Source organism: Balaenoptera physalus, assembly GCF_965194825.1.
Source record: "Balaenoptera physalus genome assembly, chromosome: 12".
Lineage (NCBI taxonomy): Eukaryota > Metazoa > Chordata > Mammalia > Artiodactyla > Balaenopteridae > Balaenoptera > Balaenoptera physalus.
Window position 1 is genome coordinate 84387806 of NC_138897.1, and position 17350 is coordinate 84405155.

At 44.2% G+C, this 17350-nt stretch overlaps 1 protein-coding gene across 2 annotated transcripts in view; it reads right to left on the reverse strand.

Moving 5' to 3' along the window:
* Nucleotides 1-4822: 4822 nt before the first annotated feature.
* Nucleotides 4823-17350, reverse strand: part of SPRING1 (SREBF pathway regulator in golgi 1) — a 316969-nt gene continuing 304441 nt past the window's right edge. The window contains exons 8-9 of one of the 2 annotated variants that reach the window (XR_014251704.1): nt 13692-13740; nt 4823-10259 (exon numbers count right to left, since the gene is read on the reverse strand). The gene's annotated coding sequence lies outside the window, so the exon portion shown is untranslated. Of the gene's footprint in view, nt 12959-13691; nt 13741-17350 lie in introns of both variants that reach the window. The other variant, XR_014251705.1, reaches the window with a different exon arrangement.

Here is a 17350-nt window from a genome sequence, read left to right on the forward strand (position 1 = left end):
GTCCACTAGAACTTTCTGCAATGACAGAAATATTTGCTCTCTGTGCCGTCCAATACAGTGGCTACTGAGGATTTGAAATGTGGCTAATGCCACCGAGGAACTGGATTTTAAAGTTCATTTAATTTGTATTAATTTCAATGTAGATTTAAATAGCCACAGTTGGCTGGTGGCTCTTGCATTAACTAGTACAGTTCTAGGAACTCAGAGTCTAGATGAAGAAATTCACGTTAATCAAGGCAGTAGGTGTTATGCTATGGCTCTGCCCAAGTTCCAAGGGCATAGAGAAGAGAAGACAGCCTTGGCGTGGGGTGTGGCCTGGGACAAGGTCACAGGAGGCTTCCCAGAGAAAGTCATCTCTGAGCCAAGTCTGGAGGAAGGAGAAGTTGGCAGGAGGGGAGGTATTCTTAAATATACCCAGATATGCTGGATTTCACAACAGGGATGGTGCTTCGTCAGTACTTTGGTGGAGATTAAAACCTGTAATCAAGACCCAGGGTCTTCTCTGAGCTACGAGATAACCAGAGCTCACCCTCGAAGGATGAAAGAATACTGGATTCAGGCAAGTGTTCACTGTTTTTGTTTGTTTGGTTTTTTCTTTTCAGTTTACAGTATCAGCTTGTGTTTGGCATCTAACTATCACCTCTCTGAGGATGTGAAAACACCTGGAAAACAAATTTGAAAAATTCACCGGCTCATCAGAATGCTTTGTCAATATCTCGTGAAGCTAAATGTCCAAGAATCATGAGCCAGCTCTAGGCAGACAAAAGAGTAGTAATAATAATGAGGATAATGATGATAATAATGAAAAACAGTTACCACTTATTAAGACACTTACTTTGTGCCAGACCCAATGTTAAGTGCTTTCGTGTACTGATTGTCTCACACAGTCTTACAATCCATTCTCTACATGGCAGCAAAGTGGCCTTTTTAAGACATAAACTCTAAATCAGATCATGCTAGTCTATGGCTAAAAACCTTTAAGTGGCTTCCCATTATATTTAGAATGAAATCAAAGTTTCTTGCCCTGGCCTGCCAGGCTCGCCCCCTGTCTACTTCTCCCTAACTGCTCCACTCCCCACCTATGCGCTGAACTCCAGACACATAAGACCCCTCTCTGATATAAAGTGCCAAGCTATTGTCTGTCCCAGGACATTTGCTTTTGTTGCTCCCCCAATACTCAACTCATCTCCCCACCCTAACCCTCCACTAGAATGAATGTGCTGGAGAACAGGGACCTTATTTCTTTGATCACTGTTGCATCTTTAGCTCCTACGACAGTAAGAACTCAATAAAAATATGTTATGTAATTGAAAGAAGTTCAACCGAATGTACTAGGTGTTATTATTCTCATGTAACAGATGAAGAAACTGAAGGTCAGAGTGGTTAATTTGCTCAAAGCCACACGGCTTGTGAGTTTCCAACTCCATAGCTGGAGGATTCTGTCCATTTTCTCCTTGTCAGCCAGCTGTGCTGAGGCTGCACAGCTACTTCTGGAGGACGAGCATCCTTCGAGATGCGGTTTTCATCCTTTCACTCTGCAAACAGCCCTGGTTTGCCTCACTTAGTCCTTTATTGCCAGGATCTGTCTATATAATAAGAAATCCTAGCCTGCAAAACTACCCAGTCTTCCTCTGGCTTTTACTTTATGTTTTTCTTTGATCATAAAAATGAGTATTGTAGACAGACTAGAAAGAATAGAAAAAATATATAAAGAAGCTGGGGGGAAGAAACCACTCATGACTTCGCGACCCAGAGGCAAATGGGTTAATGCTTTGGTTTCTTGACTGCCAATCTTTTCCATGGTCTTTATAACAAAGTTGATCTCATCTCTGCATGTAATTTTGTGTCCTGCTTCTATCCCTTAATGCTCTGTCTTCAGAGGGTTCTCAAGGCATTAAAAATTTTTCATAAGCATTAAAGCTAATGGTTGCATAATATTCCTTCACGTGTGTACACCCAGTTTACTGAACGAGATTTCTTTTATTTGAGGGGGAATTCCCTTTTCTCATCTTGCAAGTCAGTAAGCCCAAAACAGGGCTTAACTGTAAGGAGGCACACATTACAATTATGACTTGAATATAAAGAGATGCTTGGACAATTATGTTTCCCTTTTGAGATCAGAAAAAGGCATGTTTGTACTCCATCAGAATAATTATTGCTATTATTATAATAATATAATATTATTGCTATTATTATTATTATATTATAATAATTATTTTACTATTTCCTGAGATTTCATAGTATACAAAACCTGTGGATACTCCAGAGAAAATCCTTAATTATACCTAAACGTCTTCACCCAAAACAAATGTTTTGGGCTGTGTTGACTCCCAGCAAATCCCCTATTTGTCACCAGTACCTTCTCAACCACCAACTCTTCCTGCCATACAGCAGCTGCCACTGCAACCAGGAGGTAGAGTGAAAAAGGGCCAGGAATCTGGAGGCTGGAAACCAGGGCTCAAGGTCCAGCTTCAGGGCCTAACCACGTGCCCTTGGTCATGTCACTTCTCCTCTTTCCCGGAGAATGAGGACCATGGTCCTTGCTTCAGAGAACTGTGAAGGTCAAACGAGGGATCAGATGGGGAGGGTGTGTAGTCAACTCAAAAGAGCCATAAAGTTGTTTGGAATGCTTATGATCCAGTGAGTTACGACCACAGTGTCTATTTAAAAAGACTTAAAGGTCAGCAGAGCCAATGTTCTCCAGCCCAAATCTTTAAAAGGCTGGCTCTTGTTAAAGACGATATATCAATATATAAACCGGATTAGCGGGTCCTCTGCTTGTGATAAATTCATGGGGATTTGAAAGAGTGGGTGTAGCAGGCTTTGCTGGTTGTCTACCCAGTATCCATGTCCTACTTTGCTCTGTCCTAACAAAAGCTCTGTTTGGGTCAGGCATTTGCCAAGTCCCCATTCAGCACGTGACTCAGGGCAAACTGACTCCATCCCCAACTGCAGGGGTGGGCCTGATTGGTCAAAGAATAATCCCTCCTCTTACCAGTGATTGGTTCTGCAGAGGCCATGTGACCCCACTCTGGTGACTGAGACGGTGGGCACGTGTGAGACATGTGAGGAAAGATCTCCTTGCCCCTAACAAAGTGTCACAGGAAAGGAGAGTCTTTCTTTTCCCTCTGGAGGCCCCACCTTGAACTCTGGCCACCATCTTGCTATCAGGCTGGGGGATGAAGGCAACACGGAAAGGTGGAAGAGTGGCCAGAGGATGATGGTGGATGTGGTAATAATAAGAACAATAGTAGCAGCAAACATTCATTGAGCATTTAGGGCTTGCCAGCTACTATTCTAAATGTATTATGTGCTTTAGCTTAGACGGGTGGTCATACCTATTTTGGTGGCCCGTGAACTAAGAATGGTGTTTACATTTTGTAATGGTTAAAGAAAAATCAGAGCAACAGTATTTCACAACACATGAAAATTACATAAAATTCAACTTTTAGTGTCCATAAATAAAATTTCACTGGAACACAGCCATGCCCACTCATTTATCTGGTGTCCACGGCTGCTTTCATGCTACAAGAGCAGAGTGGAGTGGTTGGACAGAAACTGCCAACTACCTTGCCAAGAGCAAAGCCTAAAATATTTACTACCTGGTCCTTTATAATGTTTGCCTGCCCTTGCTTTAGCAGAGACAACAGCCCTATGAGTTGGTGTACTATTACTATCCTGTTTTTAACAGATGAGAAAACTGAGGCTCAGAGAGGTTAAGTAATTTGTCCAAGGTCACACAGCTGTTACGAGGTAGACTTGAGATTCACTACCAAAAAGTCTGGCTCCAGAGTCACTGTTCTTAAGCACTTTGGGAAGAACCTGGATTCCCAGTGAGATTGTTGAGATGCTGAGTCAACCAACCCCAAACCTGCCTGTTTCTGTTCTTTGCAGGTGAAAACCTCCTAGCTAATGCCATGAGAAAGCACCTTAAAGAGGTAAGAGCAGAAAGGGAAGGTAGGCTATCAGCTTCTTGGACCAACTGCTTTCTTTCCTCAGTCAAGAGAATAAAAGCTTTCTTTCTCTAGACACTTCAAGTCTCCTCAAGTTCTTCCCTTTCAAAGGGATTATGAAGGAAATCCTATTTTAGAATTGCTGCTGCTTTTGGCAATCTGCAATATTAGCCTGATGAGGAATTACACTCACTAATAAAGTATCTCAAGTTGGGTTGAGTCTAATTGTTGCAAGTGTTGGTTGTAATAGCCTGTCGCAGGGACTTCTGTGCCAGTGCATCCCTCGCTTGGCTACAGCCCATGTGGAAAATCAATTTCCTCTAAATGTTTGAAGAATGGCACAGAAGGACCTGATTTCTTTTCCCTCTGCTGGAATCAATCTGAAGACAGTGAGCCTATAAAATGAATGAAAATAGCTACAGTTGCAAAATGCAGGGTAGAACGCGGAGCTGAACAAAGCCTGATCACAAGCTCTAAGTTCTAGACTTTTTGTCCTAAGGCCACAGACAGTACACATTTGTGTCCCAAACTGACATGATCTTGAAAAGTCACAGAACAGAAAGGATCTGACTTCAACCCAGCAATTTCACTTCTAGGAATCTCTCCCACTGAAAAACTCCCACGAGTAAGCAAGAATACATGAACAGGGTGTTCCTCACAACCTGGTTTGTGAGGGTGAAAGATAATTTGTCCAACAAGAGGAGACTGGTTAAATAAATGCTGTTATTTCCAGGCTATGTAGCCATTAAGAAGAAACAGATAAATCTGTATGTATTCATGTGGAAAGATTTTTGTGATATGATATTGAGTGAAAAAAAGCAAACTGCAGACCAATATGTAGAGTATAAGTTTGTTTTTGTTAAAAAAAAAAAAAAAAAAAAGCCTATTCAACGATGCACACATTTATATGTAGATGATTCTACCTGAGTAGAGAAAGGTCTGAAAGGATATACACATGGTTGTAGATGGTGGTGGCTAAACCCAGAAGTGGGAATAGTGCAGATGAGAGGGAAAACATCCCTTCTATAGATTTAGATTTTTCACAACAGGGTATATGACTTTGGCAATGGTAAAGGAAATGAAGAATTGGCTTTCCGGCATGTCTGAATAGCACTGTACTCACCACCATTTCTGAGGGTGCAGAGAATCAGGCCTCTGTTCCACAGTGCTTACCATCCAATCAAGCCACAGATGCAAGGCTGTTACACAGCCTAATCTGACAGGTTGTAGCTCTTCTTAGTCTAGAGTTGTCACAAAGAGACTTCAACCTTAGCTATCTGCGTACCAAATCAGAACCAAACCAAAATGTCCTGCTACCAAGGCCAGGATTTAAAGATCTACTTCAAAAATTTGTGGCAAAAAAATATGTAACATAAAATGTACCATTTTAACCATTTTCAAGTGTACAATTCAGTGGCATTGTGTACTTTCACAGTGTTAAGCAACCACCAGCACTGTGTGGTTCTAGAATTTTCTCATCACTCCAAAAGAAATCCTCATACACATTAACAGTCACTCTTCATTCCCCTCTCCCCAGCCCCTCTTAAACCACTAACCTGCTTTCTGTCACTGTGGATTTGCCTATTCCAGACGCTTCATACACATGGAATCATACCACACGTGGCCTTTTTGACTGGCTTCTTTGGCATAACATAATGTTTTCAAGGTTCATCCATGTTGTAGCATGTATCAGTACTTCATTCTTTTTTATGGCTAATATTCCATTGTACGGATAGACCGCAATTCATGTATTCATCAGTTGATCGACATTTTGGATGATTTTATCTTTTAGATATTATGAATAACGCTGCTATGAACATTCCCATACATATTTTTGTTGAGCACCTGTTTTCTACTCTTTTGGGTATATACGTAGGAATGGAATTGTGGGGTGATATGTTTAACCTTATCAAGATTTGCTTTTAAAAACTCAGAAGGCTGGTCTCCTGACCATAGAGGACATAGCTTGAGTGGGAAAAACTTCCCCTAAGTTTCTCTATCACATCCCCCGAGTCTAGGCGGGTAAGTACATAGATGAAGATAATTACTATGTAATTACCTTATCTATGCTTTAAACTCCATCTGCTAAGATCTCACTTTTAGAATATTCCAACTATCACTATCACATGAGCAACTGGGGAACTGTTATTCAAAGTACACTAATCAAACGGTTAACCCAGGATTTCTCATGTAAGTTTCACTTTCTGTTACACTTGTGGAAATTTAACATTTCTGACTATGACTAAGCACAATCGCACTAACCTTGAATTGTCCAAATACCAGACCAGGTGAGCAGGGTCTTGAAATGGGCTTTTGCTGAATGGTAGCTTGCAATAATCAGCGTATCTTAAGGTGGGCTTAACTTGGGATCAGTAAAGCCGTAGTAGTTAAATTGCTTTGGGACAGTAGGACCTGGGTTCAAGTCCCAACTCTGCCGTCAACTAACTTACCTTGGGAAAGTCACTTAACCCCTCTGAGTCCCCCAGTTCCATCCTCTGTAATATGGTTATAGGACATACTTCATGGCTCATTTGACAAACATTTATTATATCACTACACCTACTGTGCAACACATACTGTTAACCAGCACTGACTAAAACAGAAAGAGGTCCCTGGCCTTGTGGGGAGAGACAAAAAGTAAACCTAACAATAAGTAATTATGAAGTAGTTAGATGGTGATACATTTTATGAGGAAAAAAGTAGACCAGGAGAGCTGAGGGAAGGTCTGCATTTTAAATGGTGTGATCAGCATAAGCCCCACTAAGAAGGTGACATTTGAACAAAGACTTGAAGAAAGAAAGAGGATAAGTCATGTGGCTATCGGGGAGGAAGAGGAACAGGTCGTGCAAAGGCCCTGAGGCACGAGTGTTCTGCCACGCTCACAGAGAGCGGAGGAAACTGGTGTGCCAGGCCTAGCGTGCGTTTGGGGGAGAACGGAAGGAGCTGATTTTGTGGGCCATGCTGAGGACTTTCGATTTTACTCTGAGAGAGATAACGAGCCCTTGTAGGTTTTTGACCTGAGCTGACGTCTATCTCGAAGGCATTATTTAATCTGCTATGTTGAAAGTAGACCACAGACAGACAGGGGCAGCAGCGGGCAGACCAGTTAGGCACATACTGCAGTCATGCAGGTGAGAGAAGTTGGGGGCTTGGACCAGGGTGCTGGCACGGAGGTGGTGAGAAATGCCAGGTTCAGAATACATTCTGAAGGCAGAACCAACACAATTTCCTATTGGGAGGATTAAATAAGATAATGCAGGCAAAATTCTCATCATAGAGCCTGCATGTAGTTCATACAAAATAATGGTAGCCACCATTGTTATCAAGGTGGGCAAGAGAGAACGTATTCAGTTTCCTGTGTGATTTGCAGTGAGTCATAAGGCCACCAAAGGTAACAAGACTTTAACATGATGAAGACAAGGGCTTCTGCACCTTCCAGAGAACTGGGAAGCCCAAAGCAGCAAAACCACATCATTTAGGCCAAAATAGAGATTTTAGGGGCAAGCTTTTCAGATAATTGCAAAAGCTTCCTTCTCATAGTGTGTGGAAGGCAACATCAGTTGGGAAAAATGTTTGTTTCGAGATTCCCTGGCTTTGGAAATATTTACTTGCAATATCATTGCAGCCCAGGTATTTATTTTGGGGTTTTCGATTGAATGCCTAACTCCAGAATTCCTTTTAAGAAGAAGAAGCAATCGCCAAGAGTCAACTGGATTCCTTGCCACTCACCTTCTCTTCGTTCCAAATTCCAGAGACGAGACAAGAGTTCGTTTCTGAGGCTGATACAGATGGATTTTTCCAAGGGGGATGCCAGCATCACTCCTTGAGCCTCTGGTAATTATGCCTCCTGGAAGCCCTCTGCCAGCCTCTTCCCATCAGACATCTGGCCCCAGCAGGGAGAAACGGGGACCAAGGCACTTACTTTGGTTTTGACATCAGCAAAGGAAGGCTGATTAAATTCATCATGAGAGCAAATAAAACCTACCAAACCGTATCTCTCTTCGTTGTATCACCTGCATTTCTAGAGCTGGCAAAGGTCTCATTTCCCTTTTTTTTCTTTCATTTTGCTCTGGATTAAGGTGTGATTTTTTTTTTACAGTTGTTCAGAAGATAATAATGCCAGTGAGATTATCGTTAATTGTTTGTATCTGTACTTAATAACTGTGCTCAGTTCTTGCGAGCTAATATTTGGCTTGTCAGATGCGTTAGTCATTGTAATTAATTGAGTCCACGTACGTTTACCGGTGCCGTGGGGAGAGTTATAGGAACAGTAGCAGATATGAAAGGTCTCCACCACCTTGCGCTTATGCCTAGAAAGAGAACTCTGGGGGATTGGATCCTTCGGGTGACATTCATTCTTCACCTGACCTCTTTCCTTACTCCTCCTGAGATGGTCTTCTCTGTAAGACCCTCTATATCCTCTCTCTCGTGGCTCACTGTTCATTTCTATTGTACCACCAGGCCCGCCTGCATTGTTTGCGGGGTCTGGTGCAAAATAAAAACATGGATCCCCTTGGTTAAAAATTATGTGGGATTTCAAGATGGTGACAGCAGAGTATTAAATCCAACGTGGGGCCCCGTGACTGCTTAGGTCCCCTGCCGGTGAAGCCAGTTCTGCATACCACGATCGCCTTTTGCCTTTTCCCCAAAGGCATCTCCCCACCAGAAAGCACCCCATCCCTCTTCTCTACAGCTGGAACAGTGTGCGGCATCCAAGAGGGGCTCAGGAAATGAGCAAAAGAATTTTCCAAATGCAAGCCTGAAAAATGCAGAGCGTCATCACGGAGCTCCCCTGTCCTCCTGTGGACGGGACAGAGGGAACCTTCTGGAGGAACAGAAATGTTCTATATCGATGTAGGGGTGGTGGTCATGGGGCATAAACACTTGTCAAAACTCATCAAACTAGACTTCAGAGGACTGCATTACACTGAGCATCATTACACATCAAATAAGAAATAGCGTGCCTAAGAAACCCCCAATAGCTCCACATTAACCTCAAGATAAAGTCTGTTTTTGTTATATGTCACACAAGGTCCTTCCCCAGGGGGCCATTCGTAGTTTTCCAGTCTCACCTCCAGCACTTCTGTGGCTCCCTATTTTTTAGCTGTGCTGGCTGCAGCGTGCCCCACCTCTGTGCCTTCTTACTCAACTGTTCCTGGCCACCCAGGAGTAAAAAATCAAATACTAATAACCGGTAGGGCATCAGCACTACCTGGAAAGGACTAAGGAGCTGGACTGGAGTCCTGGAGCTTCCTGCTGTACTGGGTGTTAACCCTTCCATTTCCACATTACGGGGAAGCGGATGGAGTCCCAGGGGAGAGAGGGTGGGGAGAGAGGCACGTGGTGGGCTGCAGGCACTGGCTATTTACCAATCAATACAGAGGTAATCAAACATGTGACCTGGCAGAGCCAGATTCGTATGTGCCTCCTGATCTTCAACTCACCGCCTAAAATGCGGGCCAGTCCTTCCTTCTCTGGCTGACACTTTCCTCCTCCTCCTTCAAATCTCAGCTTAAGGGTCTTCTCCTCCACGAAGCCTTCCCTGACCCCATCTTCTCTCTTGATCTCTCCTTCCATATCTCCATAATAGCATCTAGCACGCTGTCCTAGATGAACTGACATCTGTCTTCTCCACTTCTTTAAGGCTGAGCTGGTGTCTTCCTATTCCCAAAGTCCAGCAAGGTGCCAGACCCACAGAGACCAGGGTGCACACATGAGTGAAAGGGTTTTCTTTTGGCTTTCCTGGCACATGGTGCAGACACAGATACACACGTGTGAATGGATGTGTGAACGAATGAATGAGTGAAATGTCCTCTTTACCTTATCTATAGTTCCTTTAATCGAGGCAGTGGGGAGACTTGGTACATGGGTTTGGTGAGAGGGTATTGCAGCAGCTAAGATCTCAGACTCTGGACTCAGGCAACCTGGAGACATCCTAGCACTTGCTGGTTGGCATGCTCAGGCAAAGACTTGACCTCCCTGAGCATCAGACCAGGTCAGTATTGAACTGGCTTCACAGGGTTGTTGAGAAGCCCAAAGGAGACAATATCTGCAAAACACTTAGCCATCAGTAGTTCTGACTGAAAGAGAAGTTGGATCTTGTTCACCAGGGAGCCTGAATCGGTAGATGTGGTCACTGGATGATAGGAAAAGAAGTCGTCTGCCATTCGCAGCCATCCTCAAATAGGCAGCTCTGACTTTTGTCTTCCATGGTCTACCTCATCTGCGTCAGATGATTGCACAACAAAAGTGAAAATTTCTCTGCAATAAGAATATAACTATTGGCAGATGTCACTGAACCGAAATCTGGAAGACAATAAAAATGGGCATTTCCTCGTTGGCCTCCACCTTCTTGTTTCTCTGTAGGAAGACTCCAATTTCAGCCCAGAGAGAGAAGACAGTGGTCCTCAATCACAAAAATAAAGAGAGAAACCAATGCACTGATTGCCTTCCCAATCAAACGCCTTGTTTTCTCCCTTTATGGATATTCTGTCCAAGAATAATTCTTGGCTAAACATGGCATAAATTGTCCCATTGCCCCCATACTTCCACCTCTTTCCAAACCACGGTCTCCCAACCAAGTCCTGAATTTCCAAGAAAAGGCAGTTTTGTATCCCGCCTGAGAACTCAGACTACAGAATCAGATTGGAGTTCCAATCCTACCCTTACCAGTTCCTGGCTGTGAGATCTTGGACAAGGCTCTTAACCTGTCACAGTTTTATTTTCCTATGCTGTCCGGCAAGGAAAGAACAATGTCTATATGGTAGAGTTTCTGTGAGGACTAAGTGACACTAAGTGGCAGAACTTGGTGAGATTTCATGAAGCGTTGGTTGTTATTATACTCATTGTTTTAAAAAAAGAGGATATGGGGGATCTTCCCTGGTGGTCCAGTGGTAAAGAATCTGCCTTACAATGCAGGGGATGAGGGTTCGATCCCTGGTCAGGGAACTAAGATCCCACATGCCGCTGGGCAACTAAGCCCACTCGCCACAACTACTAAGCTCGTGCGCCTCTACTAGAGCCCACGTGCCGCAAACTACAGAGCCCACACGCTCTAGAACCCGCAGGCCACAACTAGAGAGCCCACGTGCCCTGGAGCCTGCGCACCACAACTGGAGAGAGAAAACCTGCCCGCCGCAACTAGAGAGAAGTCCGCGTGCCCCAAGTAAGAGCCCACACGCCACAACGAAAGATCCCACGTGCCACAACTAAGACCCAATGCAGCCAAAAATAAAGAAAATAAATAAATAAATAATAAATAAATCTTTTTTAAAAAAAGGATGTGGGATGGCAAAAATACTTAAAAATTTTATAATATACCCTGCAGACCTGCAAAATCAGGAAGACCCTCACTGCATAAATCATCTCCCAACGTGGTAGACTGAAAAATGCCCCCTCATGCCCCCGCCAAGATTTAGAATCAAATCCCTGGAACCTGGGAATGTGATCTTATTGGAAAAAGGATCTTTGCAGATGTAATTAAGTTAAGCGTCTTGGGATAAGAAGGGGCACGAAGTCCAATTCAAGTGTCCTTAGAAGAGAAGAGAAAGGGAGGAGACACATATGAAGGCCACGTGAAGACAGAGGCAGAGATTGGAGTGATGGAGCCACAAGCCAAAGAATGCCGGCAACCACTCAAAGACAAGGAAGGATCCTCTCCCAGAGCCTTCAGAGGGAGCATGGCCCTGCCAACACCTTCACTTCTGGCCTCCCTCCAGAATTGCAAGCAAATATACTTCTGTTGTTTTAAGCACGCAGTTTGTGATCATTTGTTACAGCCGCCCCAGAAAACTAACACATCCTATGGCATCCTTAATGGGGAATGCAATACCTTGCCTCACAGGGCGGTTCTGAGGATGAAGAAGGGTGATTCTGCAGGTTTCCTGCCTTGAGCTGTTTGGGTAGAAGCTAGCATGGGGCCCTTACAGCCTGATCATTGAGAACAGACAGACTTGGGTTCAAATTCCAGCTTCCCTTTTAACCACTGTGCGATCTTGGACAGGTGACTCAACCTCTCTGAACTTTAGTTTCTTCATATATAAAATAGGAGTAGCAATATCCTTATCTCATGAGGTAATGGGATGATTCAGAAAATACATCTGATGTGCCTAGTATGCAGAAAATGCGACGATGACTCTTGGGGGGAAATCCGCCTACTTCCATCTAGGCAAGATGCTAATGTGGTTATGGGGTGACTGTGGCCGTGGGGTGTGCACAAAGCTAAACGGCATGAGCAGGTTGACCCTGTGGTCATTCCTGGTTAGCATGGCTAGAAGGAAGGGCCTGACTGTCTCGAGGTGCCTCGTGAGGTAGCCCACACTCAGGCCTCGTGCTTTATTGTTCCTGCTGAAATCAAAGGGGACAGAAAGCCTTGCAAGTCAGCCCTGTGCTTCCAAAGTGTCGCCCTGTGTCTGCCAGGAACCTTCTAAAGGCAGTGACTTCTAAACAAGCAATATTGACTCCACAGCCATTCCTGCTCCTGCTTCCTGAGTAGGTCTGTGTTCAGAAGGCCCCGCCATCCATGACCCTCCTACTTACTGCCTAGAAGGGGCACATCCTTTCCACTCAGTTAAAAGGCCATTTTTCCAGTGAGAGCAGGTCATATTTCAAACTGCATTGCCAAGGTATCGGGAGCCAGTAAAAGGGGGCATTTAACACCGTATTTATTTTGACTGGCAAAACAGGTCATGGCTGTAAAAGAAACAGCTCTTGAGAATGAGGCAGCCTCGCCGACTCTGGGCTCACTCTTTCTACCCACACACACACTGTTTAAAGCATTCCAGCGCTGCTGCCAACTTTCCTGGCAGAGCTCTTATTTCTTTACATGTATGTTGCATTCCATCTGTTTAATGTGCTCTCTGTGCCATTCGTGGATTTTGGCAAAGGGCTGGCGAGGTGGCATGGCATGCTGAGGCTTGTTCTAAGCAAAACAGGGCATGAGGCAGAGGGAGGTTGGAGGCCGATGAAAGGGTCCTATTTCCCCTTTGGTTCAGGGGGGCCCGGAGCTGCAAAGACAGAAGGGGAATCGCGAGCAGTTTTTCTCCAGATGTGGTTGAATCATGTGTGTACCACTCCTGCATCTCACCCTTCGGGGGATTTGGGGGTGTACTTTTACAGTTTGTGATACATGGACAGAAACATTAAAGTGATAGAGAAAGGTAACAGGGGGGAAATCGACTCATACTCATGAATCTGGGGTTTCCCTAGAAACCTTCTAAGGCAAAGGCCAGAAAATGCCAACACCTGGATCCGATAGGCCCAAGGCCTAAAGAAAACTGGACTCAATCTTTACATTATTCTCAAGAACCATTAAGTACTTGGTTGGAGAAGCTGAGGCGACATGCTGTGATTTGGATCCTATTTCATCTACTTGGAAGACAGGAAAGCCAGGTTTATGCACCGCCAAAACATCTGGCGAATTCAGTTAAAAAGAAAACGTGCCACTCCAGTTGGGGGCTGGGGGGTGGAGGTGGGGACAAAACCCTTTAGAAACAGTTGTTGGGTATTGGGTGACCAAAACCATTCTGCTGATTGACTCAAATATTCACTTTTCCATCGGTTCCTGTTGAAGAGTTGAGCTCTTCAGAATGGGGAAACAAAGGCTCTGCCACAAAGATTCTAGGGTTAAAAGACACAGAAAGGTTCTCACCTTATGAAAAAGTTCGAGTGCACATGTTTTTTTTGAGTCCAGCCAGGAGTGTGAACAGAATCCCCCTGTTAAGAAATGGAATTACTCACCTGAATCGGGAGAGATGACATGGTACAGGAAAAAATAAGATACAGCCTCCTAATAAGAAACAGCCACATGTGGAATAAAATTAGTGCGAGTTGTGTAATCCCAGTTGGCCAGTTGTAAGAACAGGGAGGAGAAAGGAGCATGGGGAACATGTTTCAGATGTGATTCAACAGGTCCTGGAGCCCGTCCTGACCCTCTGGGTTGGAATTTCTGACTCCCTTCTCTGCCTTGACTCAGAATAGAAAACCGTATCCTGACCGCGCGTTTCTTTTTATAGAATTAAACTTTCTTGCCAACTTCCTCCAGAGCACAAGATCATCCCTCGTCGGCTCTAAACAATACGCCAATCATCAGATGGAAGTGAGGGGGAGCATTGACCTGTTTGCACCAAACATAACCCAGGCCCCGAGCAGAAGACAAACAACGGGAACAGAGCTTGGCTTTCGTAGCCGGCCTGGTAAATACAACACGTCCTTACAGGTTGGAAAACCGTCTGGCTCATCTTTCTCTTCTTTCTCCCACTTCTTCTAACTTGGATCTCATCATTCGGCTTTGACGTGGGCCAAGTTCACATTTGCCAGATACCGAGTGGATAATGGATGGTTTGTAAGATTAGTAATAGGCTAGGGATGAGGAGTCAAGCAGTCAAGGGTATACTGTCTGTGCGTATTGAAATAACTTCTCTTGATCCCGATTTCCCACCCAGCCCTGGGAGGCTGGCCACGCGCTGATGGGAATCAGGGGGGATGGGAACAGAATGCTTTAGTTCCCATCCATTTGTCGCCATATTTGCACTGGCAGCAAGGTCCCCAGGATACCCGCTTGCCCTGGCAAATCAGTTAGCAGGGGTCATTTCATTTCTTGGGTGTAAGATATACTGGGGCTTGGAAGTCCAAAGGGGACGTTAATAGAATGCAAAGTGTTTAGTAGTCCCTCATTAAAAATTGATTTTGTTTTCAACGCTTTGAGGACGGAACAGTGAAGTTGGAAACTGTGCTTGTAATTGGGAGCAGGTCTCCTGCCAGATTCTAACAGCTTCAAGGGATATCCAGTTTTAGGTTTACAATACTACATTCTGGCTCATTGAAATTGCATCTAAACGTTGCCAGAATGTGTCATAAACTACAAAATCTGTACTGAGATGTATCGACATAATGGCTCTGTAGCCTTAAGTCAGAGGGCTTGGGGAGCAGCATTTGTTCTCAGCAGGATCATTCTTGCTTTGTCTCACAGAAGACTTGGGGCACCTGGGACAATTCTCATTCATGGGATTCCAACCCTGGTCTGACCAGTTCGCTCAGCTACTTAGGACACCACGCTAAAGGACTCTAGACACAAAGCATCTTCTTTCAGATCCTCCATTGACCAAGCTCTCTCCTGCCTCTGAGCCTTTGCACGTGATATTCCCCCTGCCAGGAACCCTATTCTCCTGGCTGATTCCTAATCTATCCCTCAATTTACAGGCTGATTTTTCATGGAAGGCTTCCCTGACCCCTCAGACTGGGTTCCTTTGTAGCTGTTTTAGTCCATTTGGGCTGCTGTAACAAAAATGCCATAGACTGGGTGTCTTAAACAACAGACATTAATTTCACACAGTTCTGGAGGCTGGGAAGTCCAAAATCAAGGCAGAGTCAGTGTCTGATGAGGGCTCACTTCCTGGTTCATAGATGGCTGTCTTCTTGCCATGTCCTCACGTGATGGAAGGCATGAGGGAGCTTTCTGAGGTCTCTCTTGCAAGGGCACTAATCCCATTCGTAAGGACTCTGCCTTCATGACCTAATTGCCTCCTAAAGACCCCACCCACCTCCTGATACCTTCACATTGGCGGTTAGGATTTCAGCATATGAATTTGAGGAGGACACAAACGTTCAGTCCATGGCACTAGCACTTATCAAAATTGTAACTTAAAACTTCTGTCTCATGTTTGATTAGAGCTGTAACTTCTCAAACTATAACGTGCACACGAATCATCTGAGATTGTGTTAACGTGCAGATTCTGATCCAGCTGACCTGGGGTGGGGTCTGCGAGTGTGCACTTCTAACAAGCTCCCGGGTGACACTGATGCTGCTGGTCTATGGACCATGCCCTGAGAGCAATGGTACCAACCTCGCTCAATCACAGTTCGGTGAGAGAAGAAAGCCTGACAGAAGATGAGTTGAGCTACTGTCTTCTCAGTTCTCCTAAGGATGGTGCTTAACTAGAAGCACTGACTAGAAGTTAGTTCCTTAAACATCTTGTATGCCTTAAGGCAAGGTTTTTCAGCCGCCGTACTGTTGACATTCAGGGTTGGATAACTCTTTGTGGTGAGGGGCTGTGCATTGTGGGATGTTTAGCAGCATCCCTGGCCTCTGCCCACTAGATGCCAGTAGCACCATCCCCCAATTGTGACATCCAAAAAGATCTCCAGAAATTGCCCAAGGTCCCCTGGGAGGCAACATTGCCCCTACAAGAACTACTGCCTTAGGACATTAGGGCATCATCCTCTGGCGTGCCCAGCTGAGAAGAGTGGGAAGTCAAGGAAAGTGTTTTGCTCATGGCTATAGTCCCATTGTCTAGCACAGCGCTCTGTATATGGCGGACCCTAAATATGCATTTGTTGACTGACTGAATGAATGAATGAATGAAAATAAATGAATGAAAATGAACTCCCAAATCCTGCTTGGCTGGTGGGTGAACAGAACTGCCTTCACACAGTCTCCAACCTCCGCCCCTCTCTACCCCTCAAAAAACAGTGATACTTAGTGGGCCAGTTGTCATCCAAGGCACAATTTTTCTAAACGTAGCATTTTCCAAAGTAAATATCCTTTTGAAAAAAAAAAATGAAGCTTCTCGCTTGAGATCTTTTTTTAAAAGTCTCCAGTGACTAAAATCCTCTTACAGTAAGTACCCAGAGAGTTGCATTTGCTTAAAGAAAAAAAAAAATGCCATTTTTAGTCTCAAGTGTAGAAAGTACTTGAAAATCATATACTTTTTTTTTCTTTTTGCATCTGACTGGGCAAATTATAAGATGGTAGAATTAATTTTGGTTCCAGATTGATACTAAAACTCCACCTCAGACTGAGGCCTCATGGATAAAGTAATATCAGGAACTTATCTGAAAAAAAAAAAAATCCCTGTAGTAAAAACATCATGAATTTGAGGAAAACACAGTAGTTGTAGGGTTTGGGAGGGGGGAGGGGTAATCTTATATGATTTCAAGAGGAAAATTGCAAATAAATAAAGATAAATCTGCACCTTGCTCGAAAGCTATGGACTGGGGTTCTATTAAGAAAAAAAGTGAATTCATTCAATTTGCTTGTTTCTACACACTCAGAGACTTGGAGACAAGTTTTCAAACCAAATTGCTATGTAGAAAGCAAAGCTGACCTCTCCCCCTTCTCTTTCAAACCTTTGGGCAACTGGGATTTGGAGCACTGAAGAGGTTTCTGGAAAAGGATACAGTGGTGGTGACATTCCAATGCTCTTCTAAGTATTATCCTTCTTTACTTAGTAGAGGCAGAAAATCTTCTTTATCTTGTGTGCTTACTCTGCAATCAACTGGTAGTGGCTGTATGTGTGGTTTTTGGAAAACAGTGCTATGATCAATTGGTGATGTCTGCCATAGGCAGAGTAGTGGAGAGTTATGGTGACATAGCTGAGTATTTGCCATTTCTGGATACT